The sequence below is a fragment of the Mixophyes fleayi genome, chromosome 1 (assembly GCF_038048845.1).
Source record: "Mixophyes fleayi isolate aMixFle1 chromosome 1, aMixFle1.hap1, whole genome shotgun sequence".
NCBI classification, from domain to species: Eukaryota; Metazoa; Chordata; class Amphibia; order Anura; family Limnodynastidae; genus Mixophyes; species Mixophyes fleayi.
This window is the reverse complement of record NC_134402.1, coordinates 225,083,070-225,100,477: the sequence shown is the minus strand read 5'-3', so window position 1 is coordinate 225,100,477 and position 17,408 is coordinate 225,083,070.

Sequence of the window (17,408 nt, the reverse complement as noted above, 5' to 3'; positions counted from 1 at the left end):
CTGTACATGGCCCTCTCCCCGTGGCTCACCAGAATTTAGTACATTGATTCGAATGCCTTCTTAATGTCTAATGTGCGTGCAAATGGTTTTGTGGCCAGAGGCCTAAGTTTTGAAAGTAATGTAACAGTAAACATCTCTAGTAAATCCTGTCTGTTTGATGAAATATGTATCCATGTATGTAATGTTTGATTTCTGATTTCTTTCAGCACCCACTGAGGAAGCTGGCAATTGGCCTCCACCACCACCCACCGCAGCAGAACTTATGGCCCACATGGGTCAAATTGTGGAGGACCTGGAAGGCCTCCACCTACATATTGGAAATATTGTAGGCAACCTTCGTTTTAAATTGGCCTACTGGGCCTCATTTCAATGACAATTTATTTATTTTTTTCTCTGCTGTATATGTAAATAGTTTGAAAACATTGTTGCGTTTTAAAAATATATAACTTTATAAAAAAAACAAACCTTGGTGTGTGTGTCTTTATTCATCTCATTACACAACATGTGGGTATATATAATAGTCCGAAAAGAGTAATGAAGAAAGATGTTTTGCTTATAACATCATTTGTATAACACAAAAGGATTTCTTTAGCTGTTTGCATGTAATCCAAAAGTAACATGTGCCCTCCACGAACAAGCCACCCCTATAAGAGGTATTGCATCTGTAGGCCCTGTGTGCAAGATAAAATCCAAAAATGTCAAACGCTCTAGCTAGTTACCAATTCCCCCAAATACATATGTCATTGTAGTGATAGTCCAAGGTTACATTCAAGTAACAGAGCAAAGCCAGTGACACATTGAAGAGAGCCTCGAAAGTGTACCCAGAAGTGGCATCAGTGGTGTAAGGCAGAAGTGCAAGCGAGGCAAAGGACCATGGTACTGGAGTGTGGAGAGCGGCCTGTTTGGATACAGCTGAGTACATGACATAACGTGTACGCCATGGATCCAGATGAAAGTCTATTTGCTGACAATGTTGCATTTACCCCCAAGGAAGCTGTCACCTACAACACCCCCCCCCCCCCTCTTAGTCCATTTAGAATACTCAATGTCAGCATGCACCTAATACTGTGCATGTGAAGTATAGGCCGTGAGGCTTCTTGGATTTTCCCTCCAAATAAATATTTACTTTCAATACAGTATAAATCAGAGGGCATATTTTACAATATGGTTGAGCGTGTATAACAAATGCAAAATAAAAAAAGAAAGCATTGTGTCCCATATCTTGTTAGGATAATGATTCCAGTCCACACATTAGTTATGGGTATGCTCAGTATTTGAACTCATGTCTGCTGAGTTGTGAGTCCAAAGTGCTAACCAGTGAGCTACCTGTGAGATTGGTATTTTGTAAGTAATTTGTGTGAATAATGTAGAGTAGTATTAAGTGTGAGGTGTCTGTGTAGCATGCATGCTGTATTGTTGGTGTTGTCTGTGTATTTTCATGTCTCAGGTTGTGGTAGCGGGTAGCTGTCCCCATTTGCATACAGTCATTCCTGAGTTGTAATCCAGACAGAAACCCTTCCTCTGTGTGGAGGTTGTATACACTCTTGTGTGTATCCTTTATGGAAGAGTATGCTATGCATTCATTTTGCTGAAAAGGCAAAGATGTATTCACACCACATACATTTTAATACATTCGTTATTCATGTGTTTTTAATGTAGCCATGTGCATGCATTTTGCATACTATACGGCGACTTGAAATCGAAGAAATCCTAAACACAGATCGTGAGCAATGTGTTTTTTACAAGTGTGTATTAGGTTAATTAGTAGCAAAGGAAAAACAACCGTCCAGAGTGTTGCACATCATTGTTATTTGTCAGTGATTAATGAGTAGAGAGCTATGTCGTAAAAATAAGCCCCAGGCATTTATGTTGTGTTGTGTGTAAACAAACTGTTGTTCCCTCCCACAGTGGGCGTGAGGTTTGCATTGCTTGGCTTGTCGTCAATCAGTTGAGAGCCGTCGCTTATGCGTGTAGCATGTTTAAAGATCCGCAGGTGGGTGTGTTTTCTAACGTTTGCGCTGCTTATTTCCGTCACTTAGACCACATGGGGGTGTGTTTTTGCTGTTTGAGGTGCTTATTTCGGTTTGCGTCACTCAAAGTATGCAAGGCAGATGCGTATGCGTTTGCGAACTTTGATGAATCGGGCCCTTAGATTGTAAGCTCCTATGGAGCAGGGACTGATATGAGTGAGTTCTATGTACATTGCTGCGGAATTAGTAGCGCTATATAAATAGCTGATGATCCGTCAGTTACACCTGTCATGGAAAAGGTACAAACCTTACATCTGAAAAGAAGCATACTTATGACAATGACAGGACTTGAATGTGTCGCAACTGCATGGGAATGCCCTTAGTGTTTCTGGGCTACGTAAGTCCACCCATTCCCTCCATCATGCTGTACTTCAAGATGTAAGCAGTCGTAATGTCATTTGCCTTTGGACATGAATTTTATGAAATTGTGTTTAGTGGCGTAAGTCCCGTTTTAGCAGGTGCGCAGAGCTATTTCACACAAGATGGGGCATGCAAATGGACTTAAGTCCAAACACAGATCAGGTCCTATGTGAGTAATTTAGGGAGCCCCTCTGTCACATTTCGGACTGATATCTTCCAGAGAAGACTCCTGGGGGTATATGTATCAAACCTTCTAAAAAGCAAAAGTGGAGGTGTTGCCCATAGCATCCATTCAGAGTCTAGCTATAATTTATCTAGTACATTCTAGAGCATGACAGCTATAATCTGTTTGGCTGCTATAGGCAACACCTCCACTTTTCCTCTTTAGAAGGTATGATTCATTTTCTGCCTGGACATCAATTCCTTGTGATCCCAATGTGAGGCCACTCTATCTTTGTCTAACCCATTCTTATATAGATGTTATCTCAAAGGTGGCTCCCTTGACCTTGACCATATAAATTAATAATACAAATATATATATACAATTCGCTTAGCACAGCATACCAGTTATGGTGACATCATTCAAGTAGAAATAATAATATACAATGAAAGTATATTGTCACATAAAAAGGTCATTTCTGTTTAACCCTTACAATTCACTCTTGATTTTTATTTGGACTATTTACCAATATGATAATATGAAGTGTTATTAGCACTGTTTTAAATGGCAACATCTGTGGTTTTAATACATTTATGCAAAATAAAAATGTAATCATAATCCAGATTACAAATTTAACTGCTATAATATAAAAAATACTGTGTAAAATTCCTCCTAACCATTATTTCAATCCAATGAACCAATTTTAAGGGTTTAACTGGCTAAACCAGCTACCATCTAGGTCTTGTTCAGGTGGATTACATTTGTCTTTAAATTCTTCTTTTAATTGTTTTACATGTCCGGCAATTAAATCATTGAAATGATCAGGGATTCAGCTACAGCAGAAGGGGCCTACTATTTGATACAACCCCCTTTGTGCTGTTGTCAAGTAGTTCTATACAAAACTATACTGGTTTAATATTTTAGCATGAAATCGCAGAGTGTCACTTAAAATCTGTCCAACATCTCATCAGTTACATTGTCAAACAATTTGGCAAAAGCTTCTTATTGATGGATGATTTTCACGGAACTCCCAAATATTGACAAAGAGGATCCTAACTTGCTATACCAAGGCTGATAAATTAAATCATGACTGTGTTGTTTGTTAATTGCTCTTTATTTTTGCATCCGATGGTATGACACAGCTCTTAAATCGATGGAGTCTTGTATTCAAGAAGCCGTAGAAAATCGAGCTAGAATACAAGTACAAGTAAATGGATTATCCCATTCTTTATTCAACTCCTTTAGTTCAATTACTCCTCTTATCAGAGTATCATTCTTGGGGTTGTTCATGGAAGTAGCTGAAGTCAGTTCAACAATTAAAAATATTAAAGCAATTAGAACAGGTAAGCATAACTGTGCACATAGCTTCTTGTCAGGCTTGGATCCGAACAAGGCACTGTAAAGATTCATCTTCTGTGTTCTATTCTTCTCTGGGATATAACCTAGAAGCAGGAAGATAAACAGAATTAGTTTCACCATCAATCAACACATAACGGTCCTGAGTCATTAAGGAAAGTAAGGCAAAAAAATGTGCAAGTTTTCTCCTGGACAAAACCATGTCACAATGCAAGGAGTGCAAATTAGTTTATTAATTTGCACTTAAGATAAATACTGGCTGTTTTATCATGTAGCAAACACATACTTGATAGTTTTATATGTACACTGACATTTAAAGTTGATCTAAGACATGCCCTATCCCAACTATTAATCTGCCATCACATGTTAAATTTACATCCCCCTTAAATGCAACATGGTTTTGCCCAAGTGCAAAGTTACTAATTTTTTAATGCTTTGCTCTACTTAATGACTCCAGCTCTACTTGTTAATTACAAATTCAAATTATGTTGCATCAGGCCCAATATGTTTGTCCTAGCCCTGCAGTCAGTACTTTTCCCTTTTTAGCGTTCTGTCTGGGTGCCAGCAGGCAATATCCAGACTTTTGTACCTGGTATCTCATAATCCTATTGTGTGTTTATATATGTGGTATCAGGTATGATAACCAGTGTTCCCACATTATCTCCTTTTTCTAATACATTGTAATCGTGGAAAAAGAGCTGTACAAAGTATTCTCCTAATTCAACTTGTTGCAGTTTATCTGCCCATGTACTTTTGCCTCTAATACTGCAGCTGGCAAGAAAATACACCCTAGAACACCAATAGGTCCTCTTAGTTGTTCTGCTTGATTTGCCCCTAGTTCATAACTTTGTTTTTTACACAATGTCACACTTTCTCTGATGAACACTGGAAAACTATGTTTATCTGCTATAAGGTGGCATTTGGCACGTAATGTGTTTGCATGTGGAGACCTAGGTGTAGGGGGCTGTGACAAACTCTGGAAGGAAGTCCAATCACCAATCTCACATTCATATACAATGTACACAGCATCCCTGGGAGTTCTCTTCCTACATTGTTCTTTTAACAAGCCATTCATTAGTTCTATTAACCCTGCTGCTTGAGGGTAATAGGGGATGTGATGCAGCCAATATGCATGTATGTCTTTGGCACCAGTGAAATGGGATCCATTGTCTGTTTCAATTTCAGAAGGTGTGCCATAATGTGTGAGAATGTCCACCAACATCTTTCGAGTGGCATCTTGATTGGCTTGGGCAGTGGGCAACAACAGTAGTACTCCAGAGTAGGTGTCTACTGCTGTACAGCAATATTGCACTTTGTCTTTTCCTGTAGATATAAAATATCAAGACCATTATCCATGCACTCATTATTTCCCATTTTGATTATTGTTACCTTCTCTTCACCGGCCTTCCACGCTCCTATTTTGCTCCCCTCCACGCTATACTTAATGCGGCTGCTATACTTATCTTTTTTTTACGCCGCTCCTCCTCTACCTCCCCTCTCTGCCTTGCCCTACACTGGCTCCTCTTCAGAATCCTCTTTAAAATCCTCACCTACAAGGTCCTCTCTCACTCCACTGCCCCTTATATCTCTAACTACCTCTCCATCCACGCACCCACCTGTTTCCTGCACTCAGCTAATGACCATCACCTCTCCTCCACACTGATCACCTCATCCCCCGCCAGAATTGAAGACTTTTCCCGTGCTGCCCACCTCCACTGGAACAACCTCCCTGGCACCATCCGTCTGTCCCCTAATCTGAGCATCTTCAAGTCGGCACTCAAAACCCATCTTTTCCTCAAAGCCTACCAGCAATCCACCTAACCTTCATCTTTTTCTCCTCTTTTTTCTACTAATGCGGTCTTGTGCAATAGCTTTGTAAGAGCAAGATGTAACCGCATCACTTTTCCATCATATTCCCATAATTACTAGTTTTTGCAATAGGATATTCATAGGCATTTCTAATGACAAGGCTTCCATTTATCAAAGAGGTTTTAGTACAATGACAATCGCTCTTCCATTGAATTTGGTATTTACTAATTAAATATTAGCAATCAATATCAAGGCTTTACTAACTTACGGCCTGACTCCTTAAGGATCTTAACTTAAGAATCTTAAGAATCTTCTCATTTAACTATCCTGGACAAAACCATGTTACAATGCAAGGGGTGCAAATTAGTTTTCTGTTTTGTACATAAGTTAAATACTGACTGTTTTTTCATGTAGCACACAAATATCAACTTTAAATTTCAGTGTACAAATAAGCTTTCAAGTATTTGTCTCCTGGGCATCTCTACAGCTAGTGTCAAGTGATAGTGATGACGGTCGCGTGTGCAAGCTAAGAACATGTGTTTGCAATCAAGATATTTAATAATATTTGGAGGGATGAGTTAGCAGCCTTGAAGACTTTTGCATAGTCTGAATGTGCAAGGGAGTGTGTTCCATAGGTACGAGGCAGCACGGAAGGAGTCTTGGAGGGAGGGAGTGGGAAGAGGTAATTAATGGGGAGGGGCAGTACCATAGCACAGTGGTTAGCATTGCTGTTTCACATGGTATTATTGTAAAACATATCAGATCAGTACTAATCATTCTGTTGCCCTAATGACGATAAAGTTCATGCATCTGTTTTAAATCGTGGGATATTCTAAATAAAATATAATTACATATGACCTTATGTATGCTATCTCAACAGTTTACAAATATCTAAAGTTATATGTTGTGGTGCAGAAGTGTGTAGTTTTTGAGCGCTAAACTGACAGTGCATGTACTGTGTGCTTCTAGGAGCTGATCCAAAGGTAGGCTTACAAAGGCCAATATGTTTCTGAAAAAGATGGTCATATTTGTACTATGCATTTAATTTCTAACAGGATCTTTGGCACAAGAAGGTAAGCAAACAAATGTTAAGAAATGTACAGTATGTGGGTGGTAATGTATTTTTCCTTTAATAAATACTCTAGATTTACCAATGAAAACATTATAATATGTATAGGCCTTACACAATGCATGGGCCTGATTCAGTAAGTAAACTAAGGCAAAAAAAGGAGTAAGTTTTCTCCTGGAAAACACATGTTACAATGCAAGGGCTGCAAATTAGTTTTGTTCTGTAGCACACAAATACTTGATAGCTTTATTTATACACTGAAATTTAAAGTTGATCTAGGAGAAGCCCTACCTCAACTATAAATCTGTCCCCACATTTTACCTTTACCTTCCCCACCAATGCAACATGGTTTTGCAAAGGTGCAAAGTTACTCCTTTTTTCTGCTTTACTTTCTTTAATGACTCAGGTCCATTAAATTCCACACTGGGCAGTGACTGGGTCATGTTTGGTGCTTTTGTGTACAATTACACATTACTAAACTATGTAATTTACTTTTATGCTAAAATGCATCATTTTTATTTTATATGCTTATTTGTCAAGCTGCATTCAGCTACATTGTATAATTATCAAGGATGAAGAAAAAACTTTAGCCTTTACTAATGTCTACACTGCGTTGATCCAGAGGAAGGTATAAACCATTTAGGCAATTGTCAATTTAACTCAAATCATACACATTCCTGACCCATAAATATCAGTTGAATTAATTCCCTAGAAAAAAATGCTCCTTTTTAGGTATTACGTTATTTAATTATTACAGCTATATATGTTTTACAAAGAATCCATCCAATCTATTTTTAAATCAGTTTAGCCTAAAGTGTTTCTTGAAATCTTCCTATCTCTACCGGATTTGTCTAGTGAGACTGCTTTAACAAAACTTCACCAAAGGATGAAACAAATCCGCCTACAGGTGGATATTCTGTGTCAACAGTTGCCCATGTCTTGGTTTAAAACCCAATAGGTGGGCATTATCGCCCTCTTTCTGGTAAATCAACTGAATGTTTCTTCTTTCATCAGCTTTTCAATTGATAAGGAATTCCACCACTTAACAGCACATGCGCGACCAGGGCCTGATTAAGGGTCACAGTCGCCCTAGGCTACTACACTGGTTGCCAACCCCCCCCATACACACACACACACTAATGTGTGTGTAAATAAAAAATATATTCATAACAGCATCTGACGCTGTTAGCTGCACTGTCACTGCGGGCGCGCTCTGTGTGATTAGTGTGGTCACGTGAGATATGAGATCTCACCTGACCGCACTAAGCAATACACTGACAGGGCGGCTAACAGCATCAGATGCTGTTAGCTGCATGATTGGGTACAGGAACATGATTGGGTACAGGGGCGGCCCCATTAGAGGAGAAAGAAGCCGATTGCTGGAATTTGGAGAAAAAACAAACAATAAAAAAAACAACTTGCTAGTGTGCCGCGCTGCGCCCCCCAGGACTCGGCGCCCCAGGCTGCAGCCTGATCAGCCTAGTGGTTGATCAGGTCCTGTGCACGGCATAAAAACTTGTGATGACGATGATAAAACAATTACTCTAGCCACAATGTAGACAGTGGCACAGTCAAGGATATTAATGGGCCATTCTAGAACTCCTTACATTGACCATACATCTATTTGTTCTTTGTACCCTAACTAGTTCCTGTGTCTGTCTTTGAAAAAAAAGGTGCTCAAATCTGTGCCCCAGATTTAAGATATAGTCTAATCATAAACTTATCAATGGAAAACCTAATGTAAGGTTGCATTTTAGGCCTCTGTCTATCTATATGCATATCAGGATTTTACCAGCTATTCCAGCCGCTGTGAAGCACTGAACTCTGCTTTTCAGTTTCTAACTAGGTCATGCATTAGCTGCAAATAACGGCAACTGAAGCCTCTACCTATTGTGCTTCAGCCAGTGTTCCATCATAAACGAAACTGAATATGGATTTCCTAATCCCTGTATTATAGTGGTGTGTACTAATTAGGGGGTATATTTACTAAACTGCAGGTTTGAAAAAGTGGAGATGTTGCCTGTAACAACCAATCAGATTCTAGCTGTCATTTTGTAGAATGTACTAAACAAATGATAACTAGATTCTGATTGGATGCTATAGGCAACATCTCCACTTTTCAAACCCGCAGTTTAGTAAATATACCCCATGGACTGTTTCAAACCCACTGACAAGATCCAGCTATGACACAATGTAGGTTTTGCCATGATTCGTTACGCTATTCATTTCCTCAAATGAGTGAATCAATAATGTTCAACTCTTCAGAAGACCTTGCAAAGTCTCCGTCATCTGTCTTTTTCCATCATTATATTTGTGAATAGTGTCTCTCAAAACCAGTAACTACTGGAGCAAACCAGACGGCTGCTATGTGGCTCAGTGATTTGTGTCCATCTGTCCTATAGGTTTTCAGTTTTATTACTAGTTTTGGAGAAACATCTGCTGCACCACTTTGCAAATCCCTACACTGGCCCCTGTGTCCTCCAGAATCAAATTCAAATTACTCACCCTTACCTACAAAGCCCTCAACAACACTATCCCAGATTATATCTCAAATCACATATCAAAATACTCTCCCTCCCACTCTCTTAGATCCACCTCTCACTTTCACCATGTCTCTTCTCTGGTAACCACCTCCAGGGCCGCCTTCAGAAAAAATCGGGCCCAGTACGGGCCCCCCGTGCCACCCGGGCCCCGTCTGCCACCCGGGCCCCTCCCCTCATGAGCACCCCCCCATGAGCAACACATACTTTCATACTTACCTGGGGGCCCGCCGCTGGTCTCCGCTATTCTGTCAGATCACATGATCGCAGGGGGAATGATTCCTCCACCCCTGCGATCGGATCCTGGTGCCTGGCTGTCACGGTGACAGCCAGGCTGAAGACAGAATAGCGGAGACCAGCGGCGGGCCCCAGGTAAGTCTGTGCTGAGCTGTTGTACCGGGCCCCCTGGTGAGCCCGGGCCCAGTACAACAGTACCCCCCGTACCCCCCTGATGGCGGCCCTGACCACCTCTCACTCCTGCCTACAAGACTTCTCACGTGCTGCTCCCCACTTATGGAATTCCCTACCACACTCAATCAGGCTTTCCCACTGCCTTCAAATCTTTAGAAGATCGTTGAAAACCCATCTCTTTTTTAGAAGTGACCTTATCCTTGATAACACTATTCACACGAATGCACCCTCACAACTATCCCAATCTCCACTCTAAGCCATACTAACTGAGCCGGATTTAGACCTCATAGGGCCCTAGGCAGGATACTGTTTTTGGTCCCCCCCTCCCTGAAACAATCCATAGCACTATATTTTTGCAGCCTACCATATACCCCTATAGTTACGTAGATATGAAAGCATGTGCCGCCGCCAAAGGAGGTGAGGGCGTGGCTTGCATCTTTGGGGGTGTACCTAACATGTGAAAAGAGCAAGGCCACCCTGCTGCAGATAAAGGCACCCCTTAATAATTACCAAGCAGTCCCGTTTTTTAAGTAGTTGGTTCAAAACAACTTAATAAATATTGAAGTCAGGGCAGAAACACTTACTTAAGTTGTTTGCAAAAATAATACGCATAAATCCAAGTATGTGCTCTTGTCACTTTTGTCCCTCTATCATCACACTGTGCCCCTTCATTGTCACTTTTGCCCCTTCACAATATCACATGTGCCCTTTCACCATCACCTCTGTGCCCATCACCACCTCTGTGCCAATCACCATCACCACCTCTGTGCCCATCACCACCTCTGTGCCCTTCACCATCACCACTTCTGTGCCAATCACCATCACCACCTCTGTGCCTCTTCACCATCACCACCTCTGTGCCTCTTCACCATCACCACCTCTGTGCCCATCACCACCGCTGTGCCTCTTCACCATCACCACCTCTGTGCCCTTCACCATCACCACCTCTGTGCCCTTCACCATCACCACTTCTGTGCCAATCACCATCTCTGTGCCCTTCACCATCACCACCTCTGTGCCCATCACCTCTGTGCCAATCACCATCACCAATTCTGTGCCCCTTCACCATCACCACCTCTGTGCCCTTCACCATCACCACCTCTGTGCCAATCACTATCACCAATTCTGTGCCCCTTCACCATCACCACCTCTGTGCCCTTCACCATCACCACTTCTGTGCCAATCACCATCACCACTTCTGTGCCAATCACCCTCTCTGTGCCCTTCACCATTACCACCTCTGTGCCCATCACCACCTCTGTGCCCATCACCACTTCTGTGCTCCTTCACCATCACCACCTCTGTCCCTCCGTTGTTTTACTTACCTTTCTATTGCCTTTCTTCTCCTGCGCGCTGCTGCTCCTCCTCGGTCAGTCCAAATTTAAAAAAAAAAAAAAAAAAGTCACGTGATCGCTCGTCGGGTCCCGGCAGCCTTTTCTCCTCTCTTTATCACTGAGACACTGAGTGAAGAGGCTGCCGCGACCCGATTCGCGGCACCCGACCCCCCCTCCCCCGATTCGCGGCACCCGACCCCCCCTCCCCCGACTCGCGGCACCGAGTCCCCCCAGTTGTGCCCCCCGAGAGCCGCTAGGCCCTAGGCAGGTGCCTAGGTTGCCTAGCGGTAAATCCGGCCCTGCATACTAACTCCTCTTGTTTAAGCTGTGCCCTCTCCCACTTAGAATGTAAGCTCTCTAATGAGCAGAGTCCTCCATACCCTTTGTTTTCATGTCTGCATTTATATTGTCTACCTTGTATGTCCCTGTTTTATGTATGTACTGTTTTCCCTACTGTACAACGCTGCGGAGCACTGTGGCACCTTACAAATCTAGGATAATAATAATAATAATAATAATAATAACAATAATAATGAATAGCATCTGGACTATCCTAATTATCCATCCCACAGTGGGCTAAAATTTAGTTGCTGGGAAAGTAACGGTTAATAATGTGTCTGTGTTACTGCAGCTTAAAAGATTTCCTAGTATTGTTCTCTTGTAAATACAGTTCCCAGTTCCTTTTTTAAATACTCTTTGTAACTTAATAACTTTTTCTAATTAGTTTAAGGTTTTTATTGCAATCAGTTTATTTTTTAATATTTAGTAGATGCTTTTTTTGTACATATTTTGTTGTATTCTTTTGATGGTTTTTTAGTTATTTATAACTTTTAATGCAGATATGGGTGCTCCTGTAAATATTACTTATTTACGTTACTTTTAAATACGTTACATTTATTGGCTTCTGCTTTTATTTGATAATACAATATTCTAATCTAATGGGCATATTTAGAAAGGGGTGTAGAGCCCTATTTTTGTTTCTGATGGTGTTAGGGATCGTTATATCATCACAATAGCATTGGTATGACATGTGATAACCCATACTTGCCAACTATCCCTGAATGTCAGGTAGACTCCCTGAAATAGGGGTGATCTTCCTCAATCCCTGAAGAGTCTGGCATTCTCCCTTATGCTAAGCCAGTACAAGACGTGGTTGGCTTCGCCATCTGTGGCATGATGACACAGTTCAGAAACTGTGTCCTATGTCCATGTATTGATGCCTATGGAGTTGGCCATTTTCATGGAGACCAAGCTTTAATCAAAGACTGACAGCTAAGACAACATGACTTCAGTAATGGAGACAGAAATGTAAAAGACACTTCAATCTCTAGAGATGCATTAGCTGCATTTCTTTAACGCATAGTTGCCTACTCTCCCAGAATGTCCGGAAGACTCCCGCATTTCTGGGAGAGCAGGGCAACCTCTGGGTTCTCGCCCCCACAGTAGATAAGTGACGGTTCTTAATGATGCAAATATTGCGTCATCTTAGCCTCGCCCCCGCACGCCCACCTCCCCCTTAATCTCCCTGAAGCCGAGGAAAAGTTGGCAAATATGTGATAACCCTATCAGCAGCAATATTCACCAGTTTGATTGGGGAAGCCTGTTTAACAAATATTGCATTCCTTGTTTGGTGGCAGAACTTGCTCTGTTATCATCATCTCATTATGGCATTAACAGATCAAAACCATTACAACTTGCTTTATTCGGAAAGCAAACATTTAAAAAAAAAAAATGTTTTAAAACAATTCTATTTAAATATCTATATCAAAGTGCCTCACACGCACATCTGAATAGACCAAGCCAGCGAAGTTGTACAACTCTTACCACCCAGCGCCAGTATAACCAAGGCAGCTGCGCAAAACCAGACATTATTTTCTTGTTAAATTGCATTGATAACTGATTTTTTATCACTTTAATAAGGGGCTCTCAATAAGAAATAGGCGTCTAAAAGTTTTCTCTGAACAGATTAAGCTTCATTTAAAAATAAAAATCCGATTGAAACAATATGCTGGGGTGGATGTCGCCAATTCCTTTTTGCAATATTACAAAGAAATATACGCTTCTAAAGCGTCTTTTTCGAACTCAGCGCTTCATTCATACTTAGACACTGTCCAGCTCCCCAGTCTGACCAGTGAATCTGCTGTCTTATTGGACGCCCCTCTCACAGCTGAAGAAGTTGAATTCGCAATTAAATCCTTTCCTAACGGGAAATCGCTGGGGTCAGATGGCATTCCTGTTGAATTGTATAAAAAATTTGATAAGTTTTTTGTCCCGCGATTACTTTCACACTATGCTAGAATATTGGAGTCGGAGGTAATGCCTGCTACAATATCAGAAGCTTTAATTGTTGTATTGCCGAAACCTGAGAAAAATCCTTTGTACACAGATTCATATCATCCAATTTCTCTATTGGGCTCTGATGTTAAAATCCTTGCTAAAATCCTGCACACTAGACTAAATTCGATAATTACTGAGACTATTCATCCTGATCAGACGAGATTCATGCCAGGCAGATCTACTACGGTTAATTTGAGACGTTTGTTCACACATCTGCAGATGGCTCACATTGCTGATCCGGGGGCTGCGGTGGTATCTCTGGATGCTGCCAAGGCCTTCGACTCGGTAGAGTGGATTTATCTGTGGGAGGTGCTGAAAATGTTTGGCTTTGGTCCGACATTTATCCGTTGGCTTCAACTGCTGTATAGCGCTCCTGTTGATCGGGTGTGTGTGAATGGATATAGCTCTGTCCCGTTTAAGTTGGGCAGGGGCACTCGTCAGGGGTGTCCTTTATCTCCGGCTCTATTCGCCATAGCATTGAACCATTAGCATGTTTGATTCGCGCCCATCCGGGTATACTGGGTCTCCCTGCTGGGGAGGCTACAGATACTGTTGCTTTATATGCGGATGACATGCTGTTGTTTCTGTCTGAGGCGGATGGTTCCCTCAATAACCTATTGGAGACTGTTGATAATTTTGGCCACTACTCAGGAGTTAACATTAATTGGGACCAATCTATCATCTTTCCATTACATGGTATTCTTCCAGCTCAACCTACACAGGGCCACCCTCTTAAGTGGACTCTCTGTTTTAAATACCTTGGCATCTGGGTCTCCTCCAAGCCCGCTGACTATGTTAGGTTAAATGTTGATCCTATTACTGACTACTTTAAACTTAGGTCCCACACCTGGAGGCACCTGCCACTGACTGTAACTGGAAGGATTAATCTCTTTAAAATGATAATGCAACCTAAATACCTTTACGTGCTGCAACATTCTCCCATATATATTCCTAACAAAAATTTCCAAGTTATAAACTCAATACTTTCCTCATTTATCTGGGGTGACAAAAGGGCCAGAATAAAACTTAGTACTTTATGTAAATCCAAGTTTGATGGTGGTTTGGCGTTACCCAACCTCAGATTATATTATATGGCAGCCCAGTTGTCACATCTGATTGAGTGGATGAGTGGACGTAATGTTGGCTCCTTGTTGGGCCTTATTGGTGAGCGGGCGGGGCCCCAGTTCACTCCCCTGCAGGTGCTTTTGATGGGTCGGACGCGTAAAATGGACGCTCCTATCATTAAACAAGCCATTAGGATCTGGAATACGGCACATAAAATCCTTGGGGGAAAAGGAGTGGATGCAAATACTCCGATCTGGTACAATGACGCTTTTCCTGAATTATGTAAATTGAGTGGGGACTGCTTCTGGCGGCGTTTGGGGGGTGTATTCGGTGGGTCAGCTCTGTGAAACAAATTCGTTCAAATCATTTGAGCAATTTAAAAGAGATTTCCAGATCCGTCAGAGGGTTTTCTTTCGATATTTGCAAATTAGGCATGCCACTCAGTCTCAGTTTGGGAACACCCCTCTTATATTGGCTACCGCCCCTGCTAGATCTCTGCTTGAGAATATGAAGGGCCGTAGAGTTATCTCTTCTGTTTATGCGGAGCTAAACCATCATCAGACTAATACCTCTCAAGGTAAAATGGGAATCCAATATTGGTACAATCGATGAGGAGGAGTGGTGCGATATCCTAAAGAGCATTAAACTTGCTACATCCTCGGTTCACTTTCAACAAATTCACTTTGATATTCTACATAGGGTTTATCACACTCCATTGTCTATGGCAACCATTGATAAGGCTTGGAACGCTGATTGCCCTAAATGCTCTCGGCCTAGATGTGATTTCTGGCATCTGCTTTGGGAATGTCAGGAAGTCCATGCCTTCTGGGAAAAAATATGGAAATGTATTGTAGGGTTGATACCAGGTATCCCTCCTCTGGAACCTAATGTATGTCTATTCGGGATATCACTAGAGGAAAAACTAAGTACGCCTCTTTATAAATTTGTCTTCATAGCACTTACTTTGGCAAAAGTTATCATAACTGGCTGGCAAATGTAAAACCAGATTTCCGTAGTTGGAGGACTTTGGTAAATGAGACCATGGATCATGAGAGATACACCTACACATTGCGAAGGGCCGAGCACAAATATCATGAAGTTTGGTCCTCTTGGTATGAGTCCAAGCATAGGAAAAAAAGGGCGGTCCAGGATGTTGGATAGTTAAATGTGTGAGTCTCGCTTGGTCTGGTTTGGTCTGGGCTAAATTAAGTTAAATTAAATAAAATAAATTAGTTCGATTTCACTAATTTGGCATTGTTAAACTGCTATTTTATGTGATGTTTCAGACAAGGTTACACGCAGGATATTTATGCACTCAAACAAAATTGTATGTAACGTTTCTGTTAAAATCTGAATCTGCTTCATTTTCTGTATATATTAGCTGGTATTATTTATATACTTAAATTCTTTACCTGCATTGATCTCATCTGTGTGACCATGGAGTTCTGCTAAATTGCTGACACAGTTCAAGTAATGTTTGTTTTGTCTTTTTTCTGTTATATGTACTTGAATTCAATAAAAAAGTACCTGATTTAAAAAAAAATAAAAAAAATCCATTAAAGGGTGTGTCAGGATGGACCTCCTATGCCACCCTGTCGTGCTGCTGCTGGTGACCAGCTGGGTTTGCCTTGCCACCATCCCCTTAATTTATCCTAATTGCACCTCTATAAATACAGTAGGAGCAGCCTGCTGCCACCACTAGGCTCCTTTACCAGTGCCTAGAACCACTTCCTTCTGGGTAACTCTCACTGCTAGTGCACCCCGTTGCTGGGAAACTGGGCTGGTACCCTTGACCTGTTCCTTCAGATCAGGGTTGCTGTGGATGGTTCCCTCTGGCCTATCACACTGGCTGGAGCTGCAGGGTAGAGTTTTATTATGAGATGCTGGGTTCTAGCCTCTGAACAGCGGGATAATGGATTAGATTGGTCTAACCTGTAGATCACAGGAATTACAGCAGGTAAGTAGGAATCAAAGCAAGACCTTGAAGCAGTGATGTTTTATTAGCTCATAAAGTCCTTACAAGGACAGTTACATACTAGTGTGTGGTACTAGTAATTTCCAGAAGTTACAGATGGAATAATACTTTTCATGCTAAAACTGGGCTCTTTTTCTACAGTTTTGCAGCTCTAACCTGGCAGGATGTAATCTGGCTTCCTGCCAGTTTATCGTGAATCAGCCTGGAGGGCTTATCATAGTATCATATTACTATATATATATATATATATATATATATATATATATATATATATATATATATATATATAAAATATATATGTATATATAATATATATATATGTATATATAATATATAAATATAATATATATATATATAATATATAAATATATATTACATAGTATAAATGGAAACAGGCAAAATAAACAAAACAAAAAAATAAAAAAATGGAAAAATATTTTAAGAAAATATAATTTAATACAAACATTAAGTTATACCCCTAAATTATCAAAAATATAATATATGGATTATTCTCATCACATTTTTAACACAGTTAATAAAAAAAGACACATAATAGAAGTAGATAATTATGTATTTTTTTATATTTTTTAATTTATTGATTAATATTTATATATAGAGACATATGTAAATAAGTGTAAAATAAGTATAATAAACAATTTAACAAAAATATAGAAAAATAAAAAAACTAAAGTTTGTAAATAATAACAAAAACATAAATGATTTGCAATGAATATGTAATAATTAATATAAAAATATGACACTAGGGATCTCTTACTGTATCTATATATACACATGTGTATATTGGATACTTATTAAATTTTATAAGATCATAATTCTCTAAAAGTGAATACATGGTGTGCTTTATGCATTTATACTATTTTAAAAGAATGCTAATATGAAGACTCAAATGTCTGTATTATAAAAGATGATAAAGGGATATAAGGAATTAATTTTTACATTCT